General features: G+C 46.3%; 1 long non-coding RNA gene across 2 annotated transcripts in view; it reads left to right on the top strand.

Annotated features, from left to right (window-relative positions):
- Positions 1 to 5,945, top strand: part of LOC129397320 (uncharacterized) — a 136,996-nt gene extending 131,051 nt beyond the window's left edge. For both annotated transcript variants that reach the window (XR_010109425.1, XR_008624615.2), the window contains one exon: positions 981 to 5,945. This is a non-coding gene — a long non-coding RNA (uncharacterized LOC129397320). The remainder of the gene's footprint in view (positions 1 to 980) is intronic.
- Positions 5,946 to 22,211: the final 16,266 nt, after the last annotated feature.

The following is a 22,211-nucleotide window of genomic DNA, read 5'->3' as shown; positions in this document are numbered from 1 at the left end:
TGGAGGGCAGCCGTCTCCTGCCCTGCTCATGCCTAACTCCCCACTGGAACAGGGAAACTCCCCAGGTCTCCCTGTCCTCTGGGACCAGGTAAGACTGCCAATTCCGAACATGGTGGCAGGAGCTTGCTTACTCCATCCAGGTTCTAGGCACAGCCTCAGAAGAAGGAGGGAAAGATGTCCCCCACCACCCAAGCTGGGGGCACTCCAAGACAGTCCTTCTGCACCCCAGCCCTGCTGCTAAGCTCCTGCACCTGCTGCTTCCACCTCTAAGATGTTCTCATCTCACATGGACCCTGAGGGGTTGGGGTAGGACCAAGGAGAGGAGAAAGCTCCAGAGCCCCTCAAGGTCAAGTCTACCCTTTTCATGTTTCTCCTCCAGGATTTCATACAGTGCCCAGCACAAAGTAGATGTCCAGTGTGTATATCTTAAAAGGACCCTTAGAAGGTTCTCGGAGAAGAAAAAGGTCCTTTTGTGATCTTCCTTTTCTTAAGGTGACAAACTCCAAATTCATGCTGTAAAAAGCCTGAAACCAAACAACCATGTCTCCTTTTTCCTTTGCATACTTAAGAGGTGAAATGAACTGCAGGGTGGCCTCCCAGGACCTGCCATCCCAACCTCCTTGTGTCAATTCAGCAGCTGTGGAGTTTTGGGAAGAGCAACTCCATCCCCAATTCCTTGACTGGGCAAGCCTATTCCCGGTACAGTGGATAGGGCAGGTCAATTAGGCCTTGGCTAATCAGAGCCTGCCTTTCTCTGGGATATGGGGTTGGTTCAGGAGTGTTCCAATTGACTCAAATCTTATGGAGGTGAATGAGGACACGTGTAGACTTGGTGACTGCTGCCATCTTCCAATCGTGGATGTCGGAGGTGGCAAGTACAGAGAGATGGGCAGGGCTGAGAAAATGGCAAAGAAATAGAGACAGAGTTAAGATCAAATATTGCCTAAATGTCACACCCATCTCTGTTTTCTTTTTTTTAGGTGCCATGATAAATAAGCCAGTTTGAGTCACTTGGTCTAATATCGAGACCACGAACATATTGATCACAGAATGTGTTAGGTAAGCGTGTTGTTGACTGAAGTGTAAGTAAGGTGCTCACCTTAAATGCATGTGCCAACATCAGCATCTTCAGAAGAGTCTCTTTCCCTTTGGGACATCGAGGTGACTGACAGTTAAACAAGCCGTATTTGGAGTAGGTGTACAATCAGCCTCCTTCCAGTTCTCCTTGGCACTTTCCAGTTCACAAAGGACAGTTAGGGCTTCACTCCTTTTTGGTTTTTTTGAGACAGGGTCTCACTCTGTCACCCAGGCTAGAGTACAGTGGTGAGATCACCCCTCACTGCAACCTCCGTCTCCTGGGCTCAAGTGATCCTCCCACCTCAGCCTCCCAAGTAGCTGGTACCACAGGTGCATGCCACCACACCTGGCTGATTTTTGTATTTTGTGTAGAGGGGGGTATTGCCCTATCACCTAGGCTGGAAGGCTGTTAAGAGGAGAACTGAGCAATGAGGATCCCATCCTGGACTTCGCAGACTTGCTGTGCTTTTGAATGCTTCTCTCACGGTCAGAGCCTGCACTGGAAAAGATGGCATTTGGGACAACACACCTGGCTGCTGCCCCAGGAAGAAAGTAGTGAACACTGGAGGACTGTCAGCCCTGTCAGTTTCTGGAAATGTGTCCTGAGTTTAAGTTCTGGTTTCAGATTATGAGGAGCAAAATTACTGAGTAGGCCTCCTCCTAGAACAGGAAGCTCTTCCCGCCGTGGGCCAGTGGCTCTGACATATCACAGAGCCTGCTCTGATGAAGGCAGCAGGAATGATTTCAAAACAAGCAAAACCAAAGAAAACTGTTTGACAATGGAAGTAATAGAGGCTCATTTTAGAAAACATAGACATAAAGAAAAAAAGAAGAATCTTCCATAACCCACATATTATAACTACTTACATACCTTCCAGGCTTTATTTCTCTTTTTTAAAAAACAAATGTTAAAGTGGAATTTACCTATAAAAAAGATACAGGTCCTAAGAGCACAGCTTGGCTTGATCAATTTTCTCAAGTTGAATGCACCTGTGCAATTAGTGCCAGGCTGAACACACAGCCCCAGCAGCGCCTGGAAGCTTTTCCAAGCCTCCTTATTGTCACCCCTCCCTCCCCAGGGGTAGCTGCGATCACTGTAGCTTTGGTCTGAACTATATATAAATGCAATCATGCCACGTTATGTTTCTGAGACTCACCCACACCCTGGCAAGCCATTGCAGTTTGTTTATTCTCAGTGTTCTACAAGCAGCAGTCCCCAAGCTTTTTGGCACCAGGGACCAGTCTCATGGAGGACGATTTTTCCACAGACCAGGTGGGGATGGTTTCGGAATGATTCAAGCACATTCCATTTATTGTGCACTTTATTTCTATTACTGTTGCATTGTAATATATAATGAAATAATTATATAACTCACCATAATGTAGAATCAGTGGGAACCCTGAGCTTGTTTTCCCCCATCTAGATGGTTTCATCTGGGGGTGGGGGGATGAAAGACAGTGACAGATTATCAGGTATTAGATTCTCATAAGAAGCTTGCAACCTGGATTCTTCGCATGCTTAGTTCACAGTAGGGTTCACGCTCCTATGAGAATCTAATGCTGCCACAGAACTGACAGGAGGCAGAGCTCAGATGGTAATGCTCACTTGCCCACTGCTCACCTCCTGCTGTGCAGCCCTGTTCCTTACAGGCCATGGACTGATACCACACAACTATTTGGCCATAGCTACAAAAGCTGATTACAGGTGTAATTACAAATTACATCACTATTACATAGCCTACAAAGAGGTTTAATTGGACTTATAGGTCCACATGACTAGGGAAGCTTCACAATCATGGCGGAAGGCAAGGAGGAGCAAGTCACATCTTACATGGAGGGCAGCAGGCAAAGAGAGAGCTTGTGCGGGGAGACTCATTTTTCAAAACCATCAGATCTTGTGAGACTTATTCACTATCATGAGAACAGTGTGGGAATTACAAATTACATAGCTATGTAGTTACAAATTACATAGCTATGTAGTTACAAATTACATAGCTAATTACACCTGTAATCAACTTTTGTAGCTGTGGCCAAATAGTTTTCCCAAGTGGTTGCACCAATTTACACTCCCACCTACAGTACATGATCCTGCTGGCAGCTCAATCTACATTCTTATTAACTGCATTAGTCCATTTTCACGTTGCTGATAAAGACATACCTGAGACTGGGCAATTTACAAAAGAAAGAGGTTTAATTGGACTCACAGTGTGTGACTGGGGAAGCCTCACAATCATGGTGGGAGGCAAGGAGGAGCAAGTCACGTCTTATGTGGATGGCAGCAGGCAAAGAGAGAGTTTGTGCAGGGAGACTACCATTTTTCAAAACCATCAGATCTTGTGAGACTTATTCACTCTCATGGAACAGCATGGGAAAGACCTGCCCCCACAATTCAATTACCTCGCACCAGGTCCCTCCCACAACACATGGGAATTCAAGATGAGATTTGGGTGGGGACACAGCCAAACCATATCATCGACCCTTTATTTTTCCCCATCTTTTTCATTTTAGCCATTCTTTTCATGTGTGTTAGACATTTGGATAGCCTCATTTGTGAAATGTCTCATTTTTTCTACTAGGCTTTTCATCTCTTTATTGATCTAAAACATTTTTAATATATTAGACATATGTATTGCAAATCTCTTCTTCTACTGTGGAAGTGGCTTGCATTTCTATTCATTTCAGACTGTTTTAATGCTATCTTATTTCTTTCTTTATGATTCAGCACTCTTTGTGTCCTGCTTAAGAACTCTTTGTCTATTTCATGTTCATTAAAATGTGATTTTTTTCTACAGTCTTCATTATTTTTCCTTTAACATTTAAATTTATAATAAATCTGGGTGTGATTTTTATACAGTGCATTTTTCTTCCCAAGATATCCAATTGTGTCAGCATCTTTCCAGTCTTTTGCTAAAAATATTTATACAATGTTATAATATGTTATGAATATATATGCATGTTTACTTATTAAGAAATATTAAATTCATATAGAATATTTTAATATTTCATTTAAAATTAATATTGACTAATTGTCAGTGAAATCTACCAAAACATTATTTTTAATATCTGTATTATATCCCATTTTATGGAATTTAGCCATCCAAATGCTATTAGACATTAAAATTGTTGCCAGATTTTCACACGTAAGAAACCATCCCAACTACTCAGAAGGCTGAGGTAGGAGAATTGTGTGAACCCAGGAGGTGGAGGTTGCAGTGAGCTGAGATCACACCATCGCACTCCAGCCTGGGCAATAAGAGTGAAACTCCATTACAAAAAAAAAAAAAAAAAGAAAGAAAGAAAGAAAAAAGAAAAAAAAAACACCATTGTAAAAAGCTAGGTATAAATATTTCAGTGAGTGTACTCAGGATAGATTCCTAGAAGAATTGATCCAAACGAACATCATAAGGCCTCTGATCATAATTGCCAAATTGCTTTCTGAGAGGTTTGTTAAAACGTAGAATTCTATAAAAACTGAGACTACTTTTCTTTCCCCATGTCACCACGGATTTTCTAACATTAATGATTATCATTAAAATCTTTAGACAATTATATAGAAAATAAATTACATGTTGATGTGGAATTCGGTTTTCTTTCAAAATTAAATTGAAACGCTTTATGTTAACCATTTTTATTTCATCTGCAGAGAACAGTCTGTTTAATCATTACCTTTTACATTAAACACATTACTGTTCTTTTTATTGCTTTGTCTGAGCTTTATATAAAAGGTAGAAATCAGTCATGTTTAATATAGATTATTCCCAAATACACTGATTGTCTTTAAAAGTTGCCAATTTATATAGGAGTTTCATATTTTTATGTAGCTGAGCCTCTCAATCTTCATTTTATTATTTCTTCCATTACTTTTAATCTTAAATAGCTTGGATCAAGTATTGACTTCTATGGAACATTTTTGCATTTCATTCCTTTTTCTATCTGAACTTATTCTGCTACTTTGATGTAAGATATGGATGAATCTAAATTACATCTTCTCCCCATCCCCAGATACCTAGCTAGTTTTCCCAGCAGCTATTAGTATTTCCCAGTAGCCCAGGAATGCTGTGAATAACGCTGTGTCTTCTTAGCTGCTGCTGCTGCTAAGAATTCCTCTTAGGTGCAGAACCAACATTGGGAGAGTCCCCTGAGAATTGTCGTGTAAAAGATGAGCCACTGGAACGCAGCTCAACCCTGCAACAGAGGCCCCAGAGGAGGCAAGAGCTGCTCCGCCATTCCAATGAAGGAATCTACTGCTTTTGGGGAAAGTTAGGGAGAATGAGGAAGACGTGGTGGTGGTGGTGGGGGTGGGGGCGGGGAGGCGGTGGTAAAGAGGAAGAATGGAAGAGTCAGAGACATGAAAAGACGCTGGACAAGCAGAAGCGTCAGTGAAGCTTGCTGGTGTTGGGGCAGTTACGTGGACAGCGCGGGTCAATGTTTGCAGGTGTTACTCAGTTCTTACTGCAATTCCTTACATTTTGGCTATGAAAACCCCTTCTGTCACACTTCTGTTTCCCCAGACTCCAGACTGTGCTCAAAAGGACTTTGCCTGAGTTTGCTTGTGTTTTGTGAGGCTCCGAGACGTGCAGCATTCACATGTGTGCTGTGTGCACACAGAGCAGAAGCCGGGATGTGGGGGCTGCGGAGTTGTCCTTTGGGCTTGTAGGGGCCTTGGGCAGGGCTCAGGCTGTCGCAGGCCAGGGACTTCATCATGAGGCGGAGCTAAGCCTGGCCCACATCCGGATTCATTTTGCTGGCCTTGTTGCTTTGCCATTCATTTTGGTTTCTTCCTTTATCACCAGGGCTGATATTTTGAGTTCTATTGGAAGTCTAAATATTGAGGCTTCTTGTATTAAAAATGCAGTCAGTTCTCTGTCTCTCTCTCTCTTTTTACTGTCTTCATCGTTTTTAGGTGCACATTTTAGTGTCATTAAGAACATTTACATTTTTGTGCAACCACACCACCCGATATCCAGAAATTTTTCATCTTCTCAAACTGAGACTCTGCACCCATTAAACACTAACTCCCGATTTACCCCTCTCCCCAGCCCCTTGAAACCACCATTCTACTTAATATCTCTATGAATTTGACTACTCTAGGGACCTCATATAAGTGGAATCATACAATATTCATATATTTGTGACTGGATTATTTCATTTGGCGTAATGTCCTCAAGGTTTATCCATGTTGCAGCATGTGTCAGAATTTCATTTATTTATTTATTTATTTATTTACTTACTTACTTACTGAGACGGAGTCTTGCTCCATCTCCCAGGCTGGAGTGCAGTGGCACAATCTTGGCTCACTGCAACCTCTGCCTCCCAGGTTCAAGCAATTCTCCTGCCTCAGCCTCCCAAGTAGCTGGGACTACAGGCGTGCATCACCATGCCCAGCTAATTTTTGTACTTTTAGTAAAGATGGGATTTCACCATATTGGCCAGGCTGGTCTCGAACTCCTGACCTCAGGTGATCTTCCCGACTTGGCCTCCCAGAGTACTGGTATTACAGGCATGAACCAATGCACCTGGCTTCATTCCTTTCCATTTTAATACTTAATAATATTCCACTGTGTGGAAAGACCCCATGTCGTCCATCCATTCATCCATCCAGGGACACGTGGGTTGCTTCCAGCTTTTCTCTATTATAAATAACGCTGCTATCAGACCGCTCTTTGTATCCTTAAAATCAAAACAGCAGCCCACACTGGGGGGCTCATGGGGAGAAAACCACATGGCACTCCATAGTGTGGAGTCTGTCCCGTGACTCTCAAGCCCTTGGGTCTCCTTCGAAAAGATGGACCTAGTCCCAGCGTGGGGGTCATTATGGAAGAGCACGATGACACAAAGGAATGCCGTGACTTGATACAGCCCCTCATCCCACCAGCACAGGAGGAGGCGAGAGGAGCCTGACCTGCCCTGCCCTCCTGCCTTAAAGCCGCACCCTGGCCTGGGTGAGCCCTAACCTAATCCTTTCACTCAGTTATTTCCAGAAATGTGAGGGCCCAGCTGACCCAGTCCCTCTCTTTGTATCTAGATTTTCTTTTTTCAGTGGGCTCCAAAGAGAGATAATTTTCCTAAAACACAGTACAGTGATGGTAGGAGAGACCGCCTACCCGAGCCAGGTGGCTTCCTTTCTCTCGGGTGCTTTCAGTGGAAAGGGGCCCACCTTGTGTTTTGTGAACATAGAATCCTCTAAGATTGTGGAAGTTAGCCTCTGAGATACAGAGCTTATTATACATGAGTCCTTCATTATTCTGGGTATATCAGACACAAATATAAATGAGAATCCCTGCCCTGGAGGAGATCACTGTGCACCACTGGGGAAACACACACAGTGAAATGATCAGTGTACATTGTGATAAAACCCCAGATGGAGTCACAAATAGCTTTGTACATGGTACAGCTTGGGCCTTTTGGCTGTAGTTTCAGAAAAGGGTATGACAAGGAACGTTACCTTAACAACTAGCCTCGTTTTCAAGATGAGCACATGAGGCCCAAGGAGATGAATTGATGATCTAAAAACATAAGCTGAGTCATGGCAGACCCAGGGCCAGAATGCAGGCATCACTCCAGGTCTAGTCTCACCTGAACTAGGTGGCCCACTTCTGGGCTCCAGCTTAAAGGTGGTCTTGGGCTTGCTGGGTTTTGAAAAGAGAGGCTGAGCTGTGGAATTTCAGTTAGAAATCCCATTCTTCCTCTATCTCATTCCCTGCTGAAATGACACACTGTTTTAGACTCACCCTTCCTGAAGCATGTGAATTTTATCTCACATCCTGCGGGACAATAGCTGGAGTGTGGCTGCAAGATTACCACATGGTCAGTTTCCATAAACAACATCCATCAGCCTTGCTCCATCCTGCCATGTGGGGTTAGCACCAGCTGACCCCAGGGAAATTTGCTTATCAATCTGGGCTTGTAACATTCAACAGACAGGACTGTAGTTACATTCAGAAGTGTTCTTGCTCCGTGGGAATGTGCTCTGGTTTCTCACTGTGCCTGCGTCCTGTCTGAGGCCTTCCGATGGACATATGTGCTTCTACCTGCCTGGCATCCCTTCCCACTTCTCCTAGTAATAGGACCTTGATGTTCCTTTAGGGACCCACCATCTCCCATTTCCACCACCACTCTGAATGCATCCAACATCCAAAACCGGGAACAGGGCCCAGACCAGACCAATTAGATTCTCTTGAACATTTGAACATCAAACTGAGTGGTTCAAGGTCAGAAATTGGCTGGGGCTTGTTTACTGTGAGAACTGAGCCCTAAAGAGACCACCTGGCTACACATTAGTTCTTGCACCCAGAGCCCCCTCCAGCTGCTTGGTTCTTAGCTGTCTTTCTATTTTGTGACATATTCTATATTTTTTTCTATATAATACTATTTTGCTTCAGTTAGCCAGAGTCTACATCTGTTGTTTGCAACTGCAGAACCCTGACTGACCAAGGTTGAAACTGAGTAGGCAGATGAAGGGCTCCAGATGAGCGTCAACCAGGAAGGAGTGAAGGGAGAAGTTAAAGGGAGAGGAGTCGGCAATGGTGATGAAACCTCAGTCCAATGCCAGTGAGGAGCCCTAGACAGAATAGATCTCAAAGACATAAAGAAGAGGTAGACAGGAGGGAATGGTTGTATGGCTTGTAAATGGAGCTCTGTCAAGGGATGGAGAGATTGAGTTATCAGTGGAAAGGTTCCTGGAGATGAGGGGTCGTGGAAATATGAGGCCCAGGAATTAAGGGCTCTGCCATCCTGCAGTTCAAAATCCCTAAGGAAGATGCTGGGAGAGGAAAACGATGACCCAGAAAGTGGAACTGTGGGAATTTGCCCAAAGTGGACCCTTGGCAGTCCTCATACAGTTACCACATGTGGACTAGATTAGGACATCTTTGAACTCACTTTCTCCAAGGGGTTTACTCTCCTGCACTTCGGTCCACGTGGATAAGACTGCCCAGGGTACATGTCCAACTGGGAATTTACGTGGCCGCAAGTACTGAGGGCAGATGTGTGCTCTGACTAGGAGGGTACTTTTCGGAACAGAGTTCCTTGTGACCTCTCTCCTCCTCCCAGGATGAGGTAGGCCAGGCAGGCACATGCAAAGTCCTCACAGACTCATTTCCTCCCCCGTATCCCCAGGGCTGAGCTATAGCTGGCTACAACGCAATTTGGCTTTATAATGAATGAAGTTCATATCCCAAGTGACAAGGCCTTTCCTAGCCCTGCTCTCTGGTGAAGTGTCCAGGGTTCTAAACGCTGACATCCATCCTTTCTTTCCTGCTTCCTGCCGTGGGCCCTTTTCCCACAGCTGGGTTGGAAACTGTCCTGGCTCCCCAGGCACCCTGGGCAGGCTGGAGCTCCCCTTGCTTTGATTAATCCCCTGCCAAGGAATGACCCTAGCCCAGACCTTCAACCTCAGGTTCTGTTCCTCAATGGGCAATAATACCTCTTTACTCTGGACTGCTGCCACCTACAGTATGTGAAATGGGGTTTTCCAACAATTATTTTAAAGGCAGTCCAGGAGAAATGCCAGTGAACCAGAAGTGTGGTTAAACTTACAGGAGAAATAGGTTTCTAACCATTTCTGGGTCATCGACCCCTTTGAAAATACTGTGGAAGCTGTGAACACTTAAAAAAATCACACAAATTGTTCCCCACAATTTCAGGGGGTTCCTGGAATCTCCTAATTGCACACGTTGACTGTATCCAAGGTTCAGAGCCACCTTCAGACCCATGAAGTCCCCCACCCTGTCCCCAGGGTTTCAAATGTGTCCCACCTCTCCTGCAGGAGGTGGCCAGAGTGTGCACCCACCTGCTGGACTCCAGAGTGTGCACCCACGTGCCGGGCCCCAGAGTGTGCACCCACCTGCTGGACTCCAGAGTGTGCACCCACGTGCCGGGCCCCAGAGTGTGCACCTGTGTGCTGGACTCCAGAGTGTGCACCCATGTGCTGGGCTCCGGAGGCTGCCCCCAGATCCCCGAGTCTGTAATGTTTCAATGAAAGAGATTGAGGATCCCAAAGAGCTGTGAATGTCACGTGGGAATCATAGCAGATGGCGAGGGGGCCACTCTCCTATGTCACTTATCACCTCTAAGTGGGACCTCATATCCAGCCCCTGGCAGTCCCAGCCCCTGGCCCCGAGAAGAGCCCTCTACAGGCCTGTGGTGGCAGCCGTAGCCCGGGTGTGGGCTGGGACTGGGGCAGACCTGAATTTGAGCAAGAAGCTCCTCACAACTCTGACAAGTCCCCATCCTCTCACGTAAAGGAAAATGATCCTGAGCTGGAGGAGCCCTGGGACTCCAGCCTAGCACCATCATGCCCCAGAATCAATGACAGAGAAGAAGCATCCTTGGGCAGGGGCTCCAGGAATGCCTGGTCTCCCAAGAGGGTGGGCACTGGAGCATGGGGCGGGTTTGTTAGGAGCCCACCTGCCAGCATCAAGTCTCTGCTGGCTCCTAATGTGGCTGCCAGTCACTCCTACAACCAGGAGATGGCTTGGGGTCAAGTCTGGGCTCTTCCAGGGACACAAGCCAGTGACCCATCTTCCACTCATCTCTCTGTTGCAGAACACCATATTTCCCACTGGAGCCGGGGCCCTGTAGTCCCCACTGAGCCAACCAGCCCCTACCTGCTCACTCCCAGCCCTCACAAACCCAGCACATCCTACGCTCACACCTCTGTCCCTTTCTCTTCATAACCCAGTACAACAATCAGCACGTGGAATTCTTACCTGCAGGACTTCTGTTCATACCTGTTCAGCTTCCATACCATCCCCTCCCCCAGCCCACACCAAGCAGGCAGGGGGCAGAGCCAGTTAGAGGAACCTGGGAGTGACTTCTGGCTCTTTCCTCTCTGCCTCACTCCCCTTTCCAACTTATCCTGCACACCGCTGCCTCATGATATTGTACAGTGCAAATCAAGACCTGCCACTCTGGCTCAAAACCTTCCCCTGGCCAGACCCCTCTCTCCCACCACTACCCAGTTAATGTCTGAATGCCTTGAGCCAGCTTACAAGGCATCCATGAAATTGACCTTGTCCCACTGTCAGCACATCTGTCCTGCCCTCCTGTGACTCCCGGAGTCTTTGCTGCAGCCACCTCAAACCAGCTGTGTGTCCTGAGCATATTATTCTAGAATCCCATTCTCTTATCCTCTGTTCCTCCCCACCGTTCGGTAATCCTCCATCCATCCTCAGTCTCCCCTGGAGGGTGGCCACTGATTGGGCCCCTTCTCTGACTCACCCACGTAAGAGCAGGTGCTTCTGACTCTTGGCTGTCTGAGTGTCATCTCCAGGGGAGCCCTTTCATCCTGATGCTTGGCACTGGGAACCATCTGCTTTAAACTACAATATCATCTCATCTTTGAGATTGAATCTTTTCATTTTAGTGTCAAGAGGCACATTGTCCATGCCTAAAGTGCTCAACAAATGTTGGACAACTAGCTAATTAATTAATGGAAGTCATAGGAGTCTCTGGAGCAGGAAGGTGTGTAGGAAGGCACACAAGCTTGTAAGTCATGCCTCCATCTGGGTTGAGACTACTCTAACTCAAGTGTGACTTTGGGCTCGTTGTTTAACTTATCTGAGCCTCCATCTCTTCACGTGCTCAATGAATGAAGAACCTGCCTTACTTTGAGGTTCAAATGTGACAATGAGGTGCCCAGAACACTATTACATAGTGAATCAGTGTATGCACACGTGTCCTACTTGTGCACACACACACGTACGCACACAAATGTGCCTGCACACACAGGCACACACAATCATGCATACGCACATATGTGCACATGCATGCACACACGTGTCATGCACACAGATGCACATAGAGACTTGAACAGAACATGCACAGACACAGATGCACACATGTACATACATACATGCACAGAGACACACATATGTGCATGTACGCACACAGACACACTAAAGGTACATTGAATACACTTATTGGCTACTGAATAAATGGTAAAATCAATAGTTGACTAAAACTGAGGTTGAAGCATCCAGGGTTTAATAATAAAAAGAGTAAAATGGAAATATTTTTAAGCTTCTGTTTATGTTTACTTATCATTATTATTTTCTTAAATTTTGGAGATCAAAACTTTAAAGTTTGACAGTATAGTGCAGGAACAGTGATTTCTCAGTACTATCGGCTCTCCTGCTATGCATTTGCAATACGAAATAGAGAAATATGAGGCCCCCTAAAATACTTTGTTTCCTTAACCAACCTCAGCTGAAAGTGGGTGGGTGAGTAAGACCTGTTTTCTTCATCTTCTCGATGCTGTTGATGCATATGTTAAGATCATGATTTGGGGGTTTTCCCTTCTATTCATTATTTGAGACGGCAAACTGTTGATATTTTGCTTTTAAGATGTGACAAATTATCAACAGGATTTTCCCTTGAAAGACGTATAGCCTAAATGGAGTTAAACAAGAAAAAGTTAAATACAGGTATTTAGATTATGTTTACTTTGATGAATACCAATACCCAAATAGTTCTACAAAGATTAGAACTATGATATAATAATCTCTGGTATCCTGCCTGTATTCCTATCTAAGATTTTTATGAATACTTTTGCCAGGTCTCACTCTGTCACCCAAACTGGAGTGCAGTGGCACGATCTCGGTTCACCACAACCTCCACTTACCAGGCTCAAGCGATTCTTCTGCCTCTGCCTCCCGAGTAGCTGGGATTACAGGCACACACCACTACCATCCAGCTAATTTTTGTATTTTTAGTAGAGACGAGGGTTTCACCATGTTGGCCAGGCTGGTCTTGAACTCCTGATCTCAAATGATCCACCCGCCTTGGCCTTCCAATCAAAAGGCTTTAAAACAAAGTTATTATTAACATTTTCTAACACATATGATCTTTTTATGCATTACTTGCCAGTCTATTTCCTTATTTAACTATAGGAAACATTTTAGTAATAAGTTTTATGTATAAAATTCATAGATTTCAAATGGTCATTTATTCTAGAATTTTACTCATGCAATATGAATAAATATGCATTTATATTTCCATGGCCTGAAAGAATTTCAAAATATAAAGTACTCAAGGTGACTTTTATTCCAGGTTACATGTAGAATGGTTATCTGTGTTTAGAAGGGAATGAACATATATTAGCAAAAGTCCTATGATACGCCTTGTCAATTTTATTACTGTTGTTACACTGATCAGATAGGAAAGTAACCTGCGGGGTCACCCGATCCTTGATCTGTAGGCTGCCAGGAAAGCCAAAAAGGACGTTGAAATGGGCTTCCAGCTGACTGCCCTTCTGAAGGGCAAGGCTGAAGCCAAAGCTGAGTGCGGAGTCTGTCCCTGAGATGAATTCCAGTGCATCCTGTATGCATGTGTGTAATCATGTAGCAGAAACAAAAGCTCTGTGGAACAATTCTTATTCTTTATGTATAAAGTATATGTATATACACAACACATACATAAACACATATGTACGTACACATGCATACACACACATACATGCACACTGTTTATCTGTCCATTGCACTGTATTCTATCCAATGTTTTATTCCACTAAACTAATGCTGGCCACCACCTTCTAAGTTGTTTCACAACCTACAGTTTGACAAGCATTGAAGGATACTTCTTAAATTCCACTTCCCTTGTGCCTTAATGCACCCCATAAAGGAGAAGGAAAAGGCCCCACCGCTATGGCAAGCCCCACAAGAGGGTAGGGCTCCTCCATCATTTTCATTGACAGCTTCCTCCCAGGCACTTTGCTGAGTGTGTATTTTGTGGGAGGCTCCAGGAATGTGAAGACCTAAGTCCTGACTTCATGAATCCCATACTCTAAGGACTGGGGGAATCACTAACAGCTACTCCCATTGCAGCATGGTAACGCCATTTTTAGCATAAACGTGACACATTAGAGGGGCACAGAGAAGGCTATCTCTTCTGCCTTAGGGGCTAATGATGTTATCCCTGAGAAGGCGAAATCTGAGCTGAGCCTTAATGGGTAGAGGAGTCCCAGGCAGCCAGGAGGGAAGAGCCAGGGGGAATTGGAATGGAAATGGGAGCAGAAGGTGGGGCTGGATAAAGTAGACTCTCAGTGCAGAGATTTCTAAGCTGCTTGAGTCTCTGGAACCCTGGAATCATTTCTCTCCTTTCATCAGGAAGGGGGTACAATAGGGATGGGGTGCACCTCTCCCAGGGCTGGGAGCCTGCATTCGAAGCAGGCTTGTGAGGTGCTCCTTGAGGCTCTGCAGAGTCCAAGTTAAGAGACTGAGCTGGTGGGAGCTCCACTCTGACTCGCTTACCTCCCTTCTCAGTGGAGTAAGCCCCAGTGAGCCATGAGCTCCCCATGAGCAGAGGCCTCTTTGGGGACTGTCCCAGCAGGGACTCTGAGAATGCTCACCTTCCCCAATAACCACATGAGGGAGTCCCTTCTGCTTGCTGGGTGACACTGAGTCCAGGGACAAGCCACCACATGAGGGGTCCCTTCTGGTTGCTGGGTGACACTAAGCCCAGGGACAAACCTCTTTAGGGCTGTCAGTTCTCTGTCTCTTTGTCCCTAATCGTAAGACAGAGTCCCCAGGTGCTACCCAGGGCCCGTGACAGTGCCAGTAAAACCAATGAGAAGTTCCCCGAGAAGCAAAACATATGATCATGAGTTGAAGAAAAGCCCGCCCATCCTTAAAGAAGGAGCACGTGCCTGCAGGGCCATCAGCAGGAATATTATTGGGAGTAATGGGAGTGAACTGCTGGGTCCGGCAGCCTGGACCCCCACCCTGGTCCTTCTGTGGGCTCCCTGCAGCCCCCACCAGACCCACCTCCTCAGCCAGAACACAAAGAAAGGCTGTTTTCCATGGGCCTTGACCTCATCCCAGACACCAGCCCCTCCCGCCTGCCCTGCCAGCCGCATCCTGAGATGACACAGGAGGGGCTTTGCCAAGGCTGCACTGGAATCATTTGTTAATGGCTACACGTGCAGCATATCAGCAAGGAAATGACCCATTAATCACTAGAACATTTTCCCCAAACAAATCTATCAAAGGAGCAGAACGTGTATATATTGTCCCGTTTGCCAGGCCTAGCTCAGCTGCTCCTGGTGCCGAGCAGATGGCTTAGGTGAGTGACAGTGTTTCCCACATCACGTGACTGTTGAAAACAGCCCAGATGGCAGTATTTATGACCGGCGCCCGTGATGATTAGACAACCCAATCCACCCACACTGAAAGGTGTGATCCACATGAGTAATGATGTGCTTGCTAGTAGGCATGGTTCTTTGGGGTATGGTGATATCACACTTAAGGATTCCTCCTACCCAGTGTCATGGGGGCTGGGAAGAGGAGGGTGAAGACTTCTGGTTTCAGGACAACATTTAATGGAGAGAGATGCTCCCTCTGGGACATCTTTGTACTTACTTCAAAAATGTAATTCAAATCCATAGCTCTGTGTCTAAAATTTATCTCATCTACATATTCTCCTCTCCATGGCCACCTCCCAGGTCTAAACCTCTCGCCAGGTGCAGTGTTGGTGCCTGTCTTCTGTCTTGACTCACTGAAGTCTCTCCACATCACAGTAGCCAGAGAGTGCATGAGCAAGGCACCCAATGCAACAAGCCTTCAGTGAGGCCAGGGGATGCCAGGATGCAATGCAGACTGTGACCCAAGAATCTAACGTGCAAATGTATGGCACGGCCTTGCCGAAGGGTGCAGGGTGCTGACCCTAGTGACTTTGCAAATGAGTGGAGTCTGTAAGACCACAGTCAAAGAGAGCTGCTCACAAGCACTCTGCTTTAGATGGTAGCGATGTTTCTTATGGGGTTAGGGGTTAGCAGCTCTGCACCACCATACATGGTTATAGAATGGGACACTTAAGTAAATGGGTGCAGAATGTCAGGAGCCAGGTTTCTTCCCATTGCAGTGGGAGATTAGAGATAAGCAAGGGGAGGAAGCTGGAATGATTTGTGTGATACGGAATTAGAGCTGGAAACATCAAACTCATGTTTAGCCTCATATAGATACAGATGGATCAATGGAGAAATAAGTATAGGTATGCATATATGTACACATACATTTCTAAGCGCTTTTGGCTGCAAGGGCCTAGAAGCAATGACATCCCAGTGGTATCAAGCATGCCTCGCACCCACATCTTGGTTTCTAATATCACTTTCCAGTAAAAGGAATCAGGGCTCCCTGGGAGAATTGACCGATTCTAGGGCTGGGGCAGGAAATAAACCTGTTGAGCCTGGAGTATCCTGTAGTCAGAAAGTAAGGAAAGGCTCAAAAAAGACAACTTGTGAATACTGAATAATAGTGTGTCCTTGTTGGTTAGTTGGTTGTGACAAATGCATGATTCCAATGTAAGATATTAACAGTAGAGGAAATGGGTTCAGGGTAGATGGGAACCCTTGGTACTATCTTTGCAATGTTTCTGTAAATCTAAAACTATTCTAAAATAAAACGCTTGATTTTTAAGAAGTCTCAAATGACACTCCTTGCCTTTCTCTAAAACCGCATCCACTCTCTCACCCTTGATCACTTTGCTCCCACCACAGTGGCCACCTTTCCTTTGCACCTGCCTTTATCATCCCATGTCTCCTGTGCTTCCAGGACTTTCTGTGTGCTGCTCCCTCTGGCCAAAATGTGCTTCCTTCTGTGCCTGGCTCCTCCCACATCAGGGCTTAGCTGAAATTTCTCTCTCTCTCTGGGGATGGGTTCCTAGCCAGCCTTGCCAAAGTGGTTTCCTCCCACTGTCCAATGCCGCCACCACACCCACACCACACACATACACACACACCCACACATGCACACTCTCTCCTGGTCCTCTTTCACACAACCTTGTTTATATTTTTCACTGCGTTTCCATTGTGTTTCATAATCCAGCTCATGTGTCTCCCCAGGAAGAGTTTCTGATCCGTGAAGAAGATGTGTTCCAACCATCACTGACTGCCTAACATCTAGTTCAGTGCCTGGCACACAGTAGGTGCTTAGTATATATTTGCTGGAATAAATAGATGAGGGTATTAGTTAATTAACTTTAAGCCAGGCACGGTCGCTCGTGTCTGTAATCCTAGCACTTTGGGAGGCCGAAGTGGGCAGATCACTTAAGGCCAGGAGTTTGGGACCAGCCTGACCAACATGGCGAAACCCCATCTCTACTAAAAATACAAAAATTAGCCAGGCATGATGGCGCATGGCCTATAATCCCAGCTACTCAGGAGGCTGAGGCAGGAGAATTGCTTGAACCCAGGAGGCAAATGTTGCAGTGAGCCAAGATCCCACCACTGTACTCCATCCTGGGTGACAGAGTGAGACTCTGTCTCAAAAAAAAATAATAATAATTAACTTTATGCTATGACAGTCAGTTCCACATGAAACTGTGTATCACATGCTCTCTTCATAGGCAGGTGATAAAGGCAGGTGCAATGGAAAGGTGGCCACTGTGGTGGGAGCAAAGTGATCAAGGGTGAGAGAGTGGATGCGGTTATAGAGAAAGGCAAGTGAGGACAATACCCACGCCCTGCTGGCGTCATGAGGCTTTGGGGCAGCATGTTTGGCACCTGTCTGACTCCAGGCAGGACATGATCTCTGCTATCAGGGATTAGCAAACCTGAAATTGTCATGTGATCAAAATGCACACTGACAGCACACAGAGAAACAGAACTTTTCACACTTCACTGAAATAAGTCCCGTATTTTTTCCCAGAAGCTTAAAATCAAATAAAAACCTCCAGTACACTAAGCGTATGGCAACGTGATATAGCCCAACCGCCATGTCACTATTGTGTCGTGGTCAAAATGAAAGAGATGTGGGATACGAAGGGTGTAAATTAAAGGCAACAAATGAAAACAAGAGTTTGAAGGGCATCATATGATCAAATAATATAAAAAATGGGCTTTTATTAAGCAATAGATTTGTAAATGGCAGTAAAATATGTCAATTTGAGTCTGCTCTGCTTCCACATGAAAATCCATTGAAAAAAAGAACGAAGCTCATGTAGCATTGGGATTCAAAGTGGATTCTCCATTGCTGCATTGCAGAGTCTATGATGTTGCTTGAAAAATAATGACATCAACAAGGACACCAAGCCCTCCACCTGGGTAGACAGCCCAGTACTTTACATGGGCAAAATTTCACCTTTAAGTTTATATTCTATGCAAATGTTGAAACATAGGGACTTTTCATATGTCCTTACTTTAGGATTGGCTTGGATTCTGGTTAGGTTCGCCTTCAGAAGAGTGCAGGAAGGAGCCCTCCTGGAAAAGTGTCGTCTCCCACCGGACAATAAAGCTGCCTGGCTCCCGTCCTGGGAGAAGGACAAGCTCCGAGTTTTGGGAGGAAACCCTGGGGGTGGCCAGCAGCTCTGCCCCTCTCTGGTTGGTCCTTTGGAGGAGTAGATGCTTCAGTGGCTCAGAGGGAAGTGTCTGTTTCTTCCCCGTGCACCCTCGGGAGGAGGCCAAGTGGATCAGGCAGGGGCACATCTTGGCTCCAAACTTCCCAGAATCATTTCCACAAAACTCCTGGGGGAGAGGAACCAGGCTAGGGGCCTGCATGGGCTTTCCATACCCTAGCCCTGCCTCTTGTCATTCCCAGATGAGGAAGATGGGCAAAGTCTTCTGGAATGGATCAGTCTCCCATCCTGGGTGTTTGATTCTGCCCACCAGGTAACAGAGGCACCCGGAGGTGGTGCTGAAGTGGGCCAGGCACCTCAGCTCCTGCAGGGGCCCCTTATTCCTCACCAGACCCCGTGCTCCCTGCTGTCAGGGACAGATACTCCCTAATTCCTGTGAAATGAAATGGGAGTGCTCACAAGTTAGCTACCTTGGGGAGGTCCCAGCGTCACTGTGTCAATGGTGCTTTGCTGCCTGTCAGGTGTATTGGAAAGTCAGATTACACTGCTTTCAAAAAATGCTTCAACAGAAACTGCACCTGGAATGTGATTGGATATATGTCAGTCAGCAGCAGGTTGAACCATGTTTGCTGTGAAGATGTCCTTCCTGCTGCCAGCGTTCAGTTCTCCCTTCCCCAGCGCCACTGCACTCAGCGGACGACGTCTTGTCCACTAGGGCATCCTCCTCAGGCCTTTGCAGGTGTCTGTGCCAATGGGGACTCCTGGGCACTGAAGACCCACTTGTGAGCCCTGCAGCCACCTGCCAAGTGCAGAAACTCTGGCCCTCTCAAACACTCACCCAAGGATGCCTGGGAGCCCAGTGTTGTCCAAGCATGGTTGCTAAGAGTTCCTGCAGGTACTTCTGCTCTGGTGTGCAGCGCTGAGATCCACTGCCAGGAAGACCTAAAGCCCAGAACCTTGTGGCTGCTGTGGGGAAGACGCTGCCACCTCCAGTGCTGCTGGCTGCAGGAGCTCCTCAAAGAGCCCTGCTGTCCTCAAGTCCCCAAAGCTGCACTGTGTTCTCAGAGGAAATGGGGAGGATGCCCTCTCCACTCAGCCACTCTTGTCCATGGGCTGTACTGCCCGTCTGACAGGGACCCTCCTCCTTCCCACAGCCTCTCTCCATGGGACTCCCAGAGCAGGGTACATTTCTGTACCCCTTCCCCCCACCAGCATGCATGCAAGAGATGCTTTCCTCTTCATCCTTAGCCAGCCCCCGAAACCTCCTCCATGACATTCTGCATCCATACTGTGTGGTGTGAGACTCACTCTGCTCCACACTACATTAGTTGAGGGCAGGGACAGTCTCTGCTGCTCTCAAGCCTAGCACAGTGCTGGCTCAGAGAAGGGTCTTCGTCAATCTCAGTTAAGGCACAACTAACTGGACATGTCCTGGGCTGGACCCACGATCTTCCCCTGCAGCCTCCTTTTCTTCTGGTCTCCAGCTAAGACAAATGCACCGCCATCCCTGAGTTACCCAAACCAGAAATCCGGGAGTGATTCCAGATCCCTACCTCATTGCGCTGGAGCTCTCTGTTCACGCGTCTGTCTGCCCTCTCAGGCTCTGGGATTCTCAAGTGCAGAGACTGAGTTGTATATCTCTGTATTTCTATTATTTCACACACATCTGGCACTTGATAGGTGATGAACCAAGGTTTTGCACTGAGTGACTGGGGAGTTGAATGAAGACTTCATGTGTGAAGTCACGCTCTGCACTCCTGGAGGGCACGTCTCTGCACCATTCATCTGATTCTTAGAAGAGTCTCTCTAGGCATATTTTAAGTCATTTCAAGACAAGAACCCCTGCTCCATGGAATCTCTTGTCACCACTTTCACACACACAGCCCCTTATGTGTTGAGAAGAAGGGATGGTGGACCACTCACCACACTGAGTAGTCTACAGCTGGGGAGGAGAGAGCTGCATGTGTACTGTGTAACCGTTCATGGATTCTGCACAGATCTGGAGTGCAGGAGGCCACACAGTGAACCTTCCACAATTGAAGACCAAACCATGAGCCACCAAAACGTGTATCATGTGAGTCATTTTATGCATTTCTCTAAAATATATTTGACAAGCTTTATTTATTTATACCAAAAAATAACCAAAATGGGCCACATCAGGAGACTGTCCAGGAATTCTCTATGTGCACACATGACTCTGAGTAGAAGCCTGTTCTTAGATCTACTGACTGGCCAGCTTAGAGGTATCTTTGGAACTGTGGGCTGGAGAAAGGGTCCTAAAGGAGGGGCCGGTGGGTGAGAAGAGGGAAGGGACATCTAGGGGAATATATGTGTGTGTGGGTTCCCCAGGAGGCCCCAGCCTTATCCCAGGAGTCTACTTATGCTTGGACTAAGAATCTGTTCCCCCATCCCGAGTGTCTAAAGCATCTGGTAGACATAAAACATCGTGATTTCCAGGGGATAGCTGAGACAGCTGGTTCAGAAAGGGGCCAGGAAAGCTGGGCTGATGCCCGAGCTAATTTCTAAACAGATCATTAATTTACCCAAGAAATATTTATTGACCAGAAAATGACTACTTGGAGAATGTCTAGGTCTTTGAAATTTCCTCATATATCTATTTTGTCACCCTCTCTGTTTTCTTTTTCTTTCTTTTTTTTTTTTTCTGGCCCCAAACCCTCATAAAACCCTTGAAGAGAAAAGGTCCTTGAGTTTGCAGCTAGTCTGAGGGCTAAAAAGATGGCAAGGTGGCAGCTGTGTTTGGATGGCCTATTCCTGGCTTCTGTGGGAGAGAAACCTTTTCCCAAAACTCTGATTTCATCTCCTTTCGCCCCTCCGCCTTGGAAAGGCCATGCTGGTATTAACCAAAAGGGACCCTTGGAGCCTCAGAACTCTCTCAACTTTCTTCCTGCCTCTACACATACCTGCATGAGCACACAACGGCACCCCAGGAAGTTGGATGGCCAAGGAGGGAAAAGTGGGCTTGGGGACTCCCGGGATCAGACCTCGGGGGTCCCCAATTCAGATGAAATGAACTGTTTTATTATGACAGAATTCCACAGAGTTCTACAAGGTTAGAGCAGAGTAATGGCCGCAAACCATATGTCGTTTCATTTCCTAACTTTTCTGTGTCTGCCCTCAGCTGTTTCTGATGATCCTATAAGGTGGCAGCCTCTCGTGTTTCTCTTCCCTGGCCCCTTTGTGACTTGATCCTTTTGATTTATTATTCCCTCTCTTCCTTTTAGTGTTTAACAGCAGAACCTGCAATTTTGCTCTGGGTTAGGAAACTAAACAACTGAACTTTGTTACAATTTGCCTTAAAATAAAATAGGCTGTGGCTGATATCCAGCAAGTAAAGCCTGTGGGCTTTGTGACATTGATTCTGGCTGTCTGGAGTCCTGATGTGTTCCCTCTACTTTCATTCCTAGGATCCAGATAAGTGAGGCCATAGGAGCGCAGACTCTGGATAATGGAGGCCAGGCAAGGTATTTCTAGACTGTCAGGAAAATGGAGACACTGTCGCTTCCAGGAAATACAGGCACGTAAGGCAATGTACAGCTGGAACATCTGGCCTTATAAAACTAAAAATAACACCCCATAAAATATTTTACTCATTTATTTTGACAACTGGAACACACTTTCCATTACTCATGACTCTAAGTCTCCCTGGTGCAAGATTCCTGCCATTATGTGCTATGGGATCAACATCGCCTTGGTCACATAGATTCGCCACTGTCCCTTCCTCCTGGTTTCCCGATGGTCAGGAACTCTGACTCTGCTCAAGGTACAGCTTCAGCTTAAAAGGCCCTTCCCCTTCCTGTGTTTATTGCAATCCTATTTCTTCC

Source organism: Pan paniscus, chromosome 13 (genome assembly GCF_029289425.2).
Source record: "Pan paniscus chromosome 13, NHGRI_mPanPan1-v2.0_pri, whole genome shotgun sequence".
NCBI lineage: Eukaryota > Metazoa > Chordata > Mammalia > Primates > Hominidae > Pan > Pan paniscus.
Note: the sequence above shows the minus strand (reverse complement) of the source record. Positions and strands in the feature narration are given on the sequence as shown.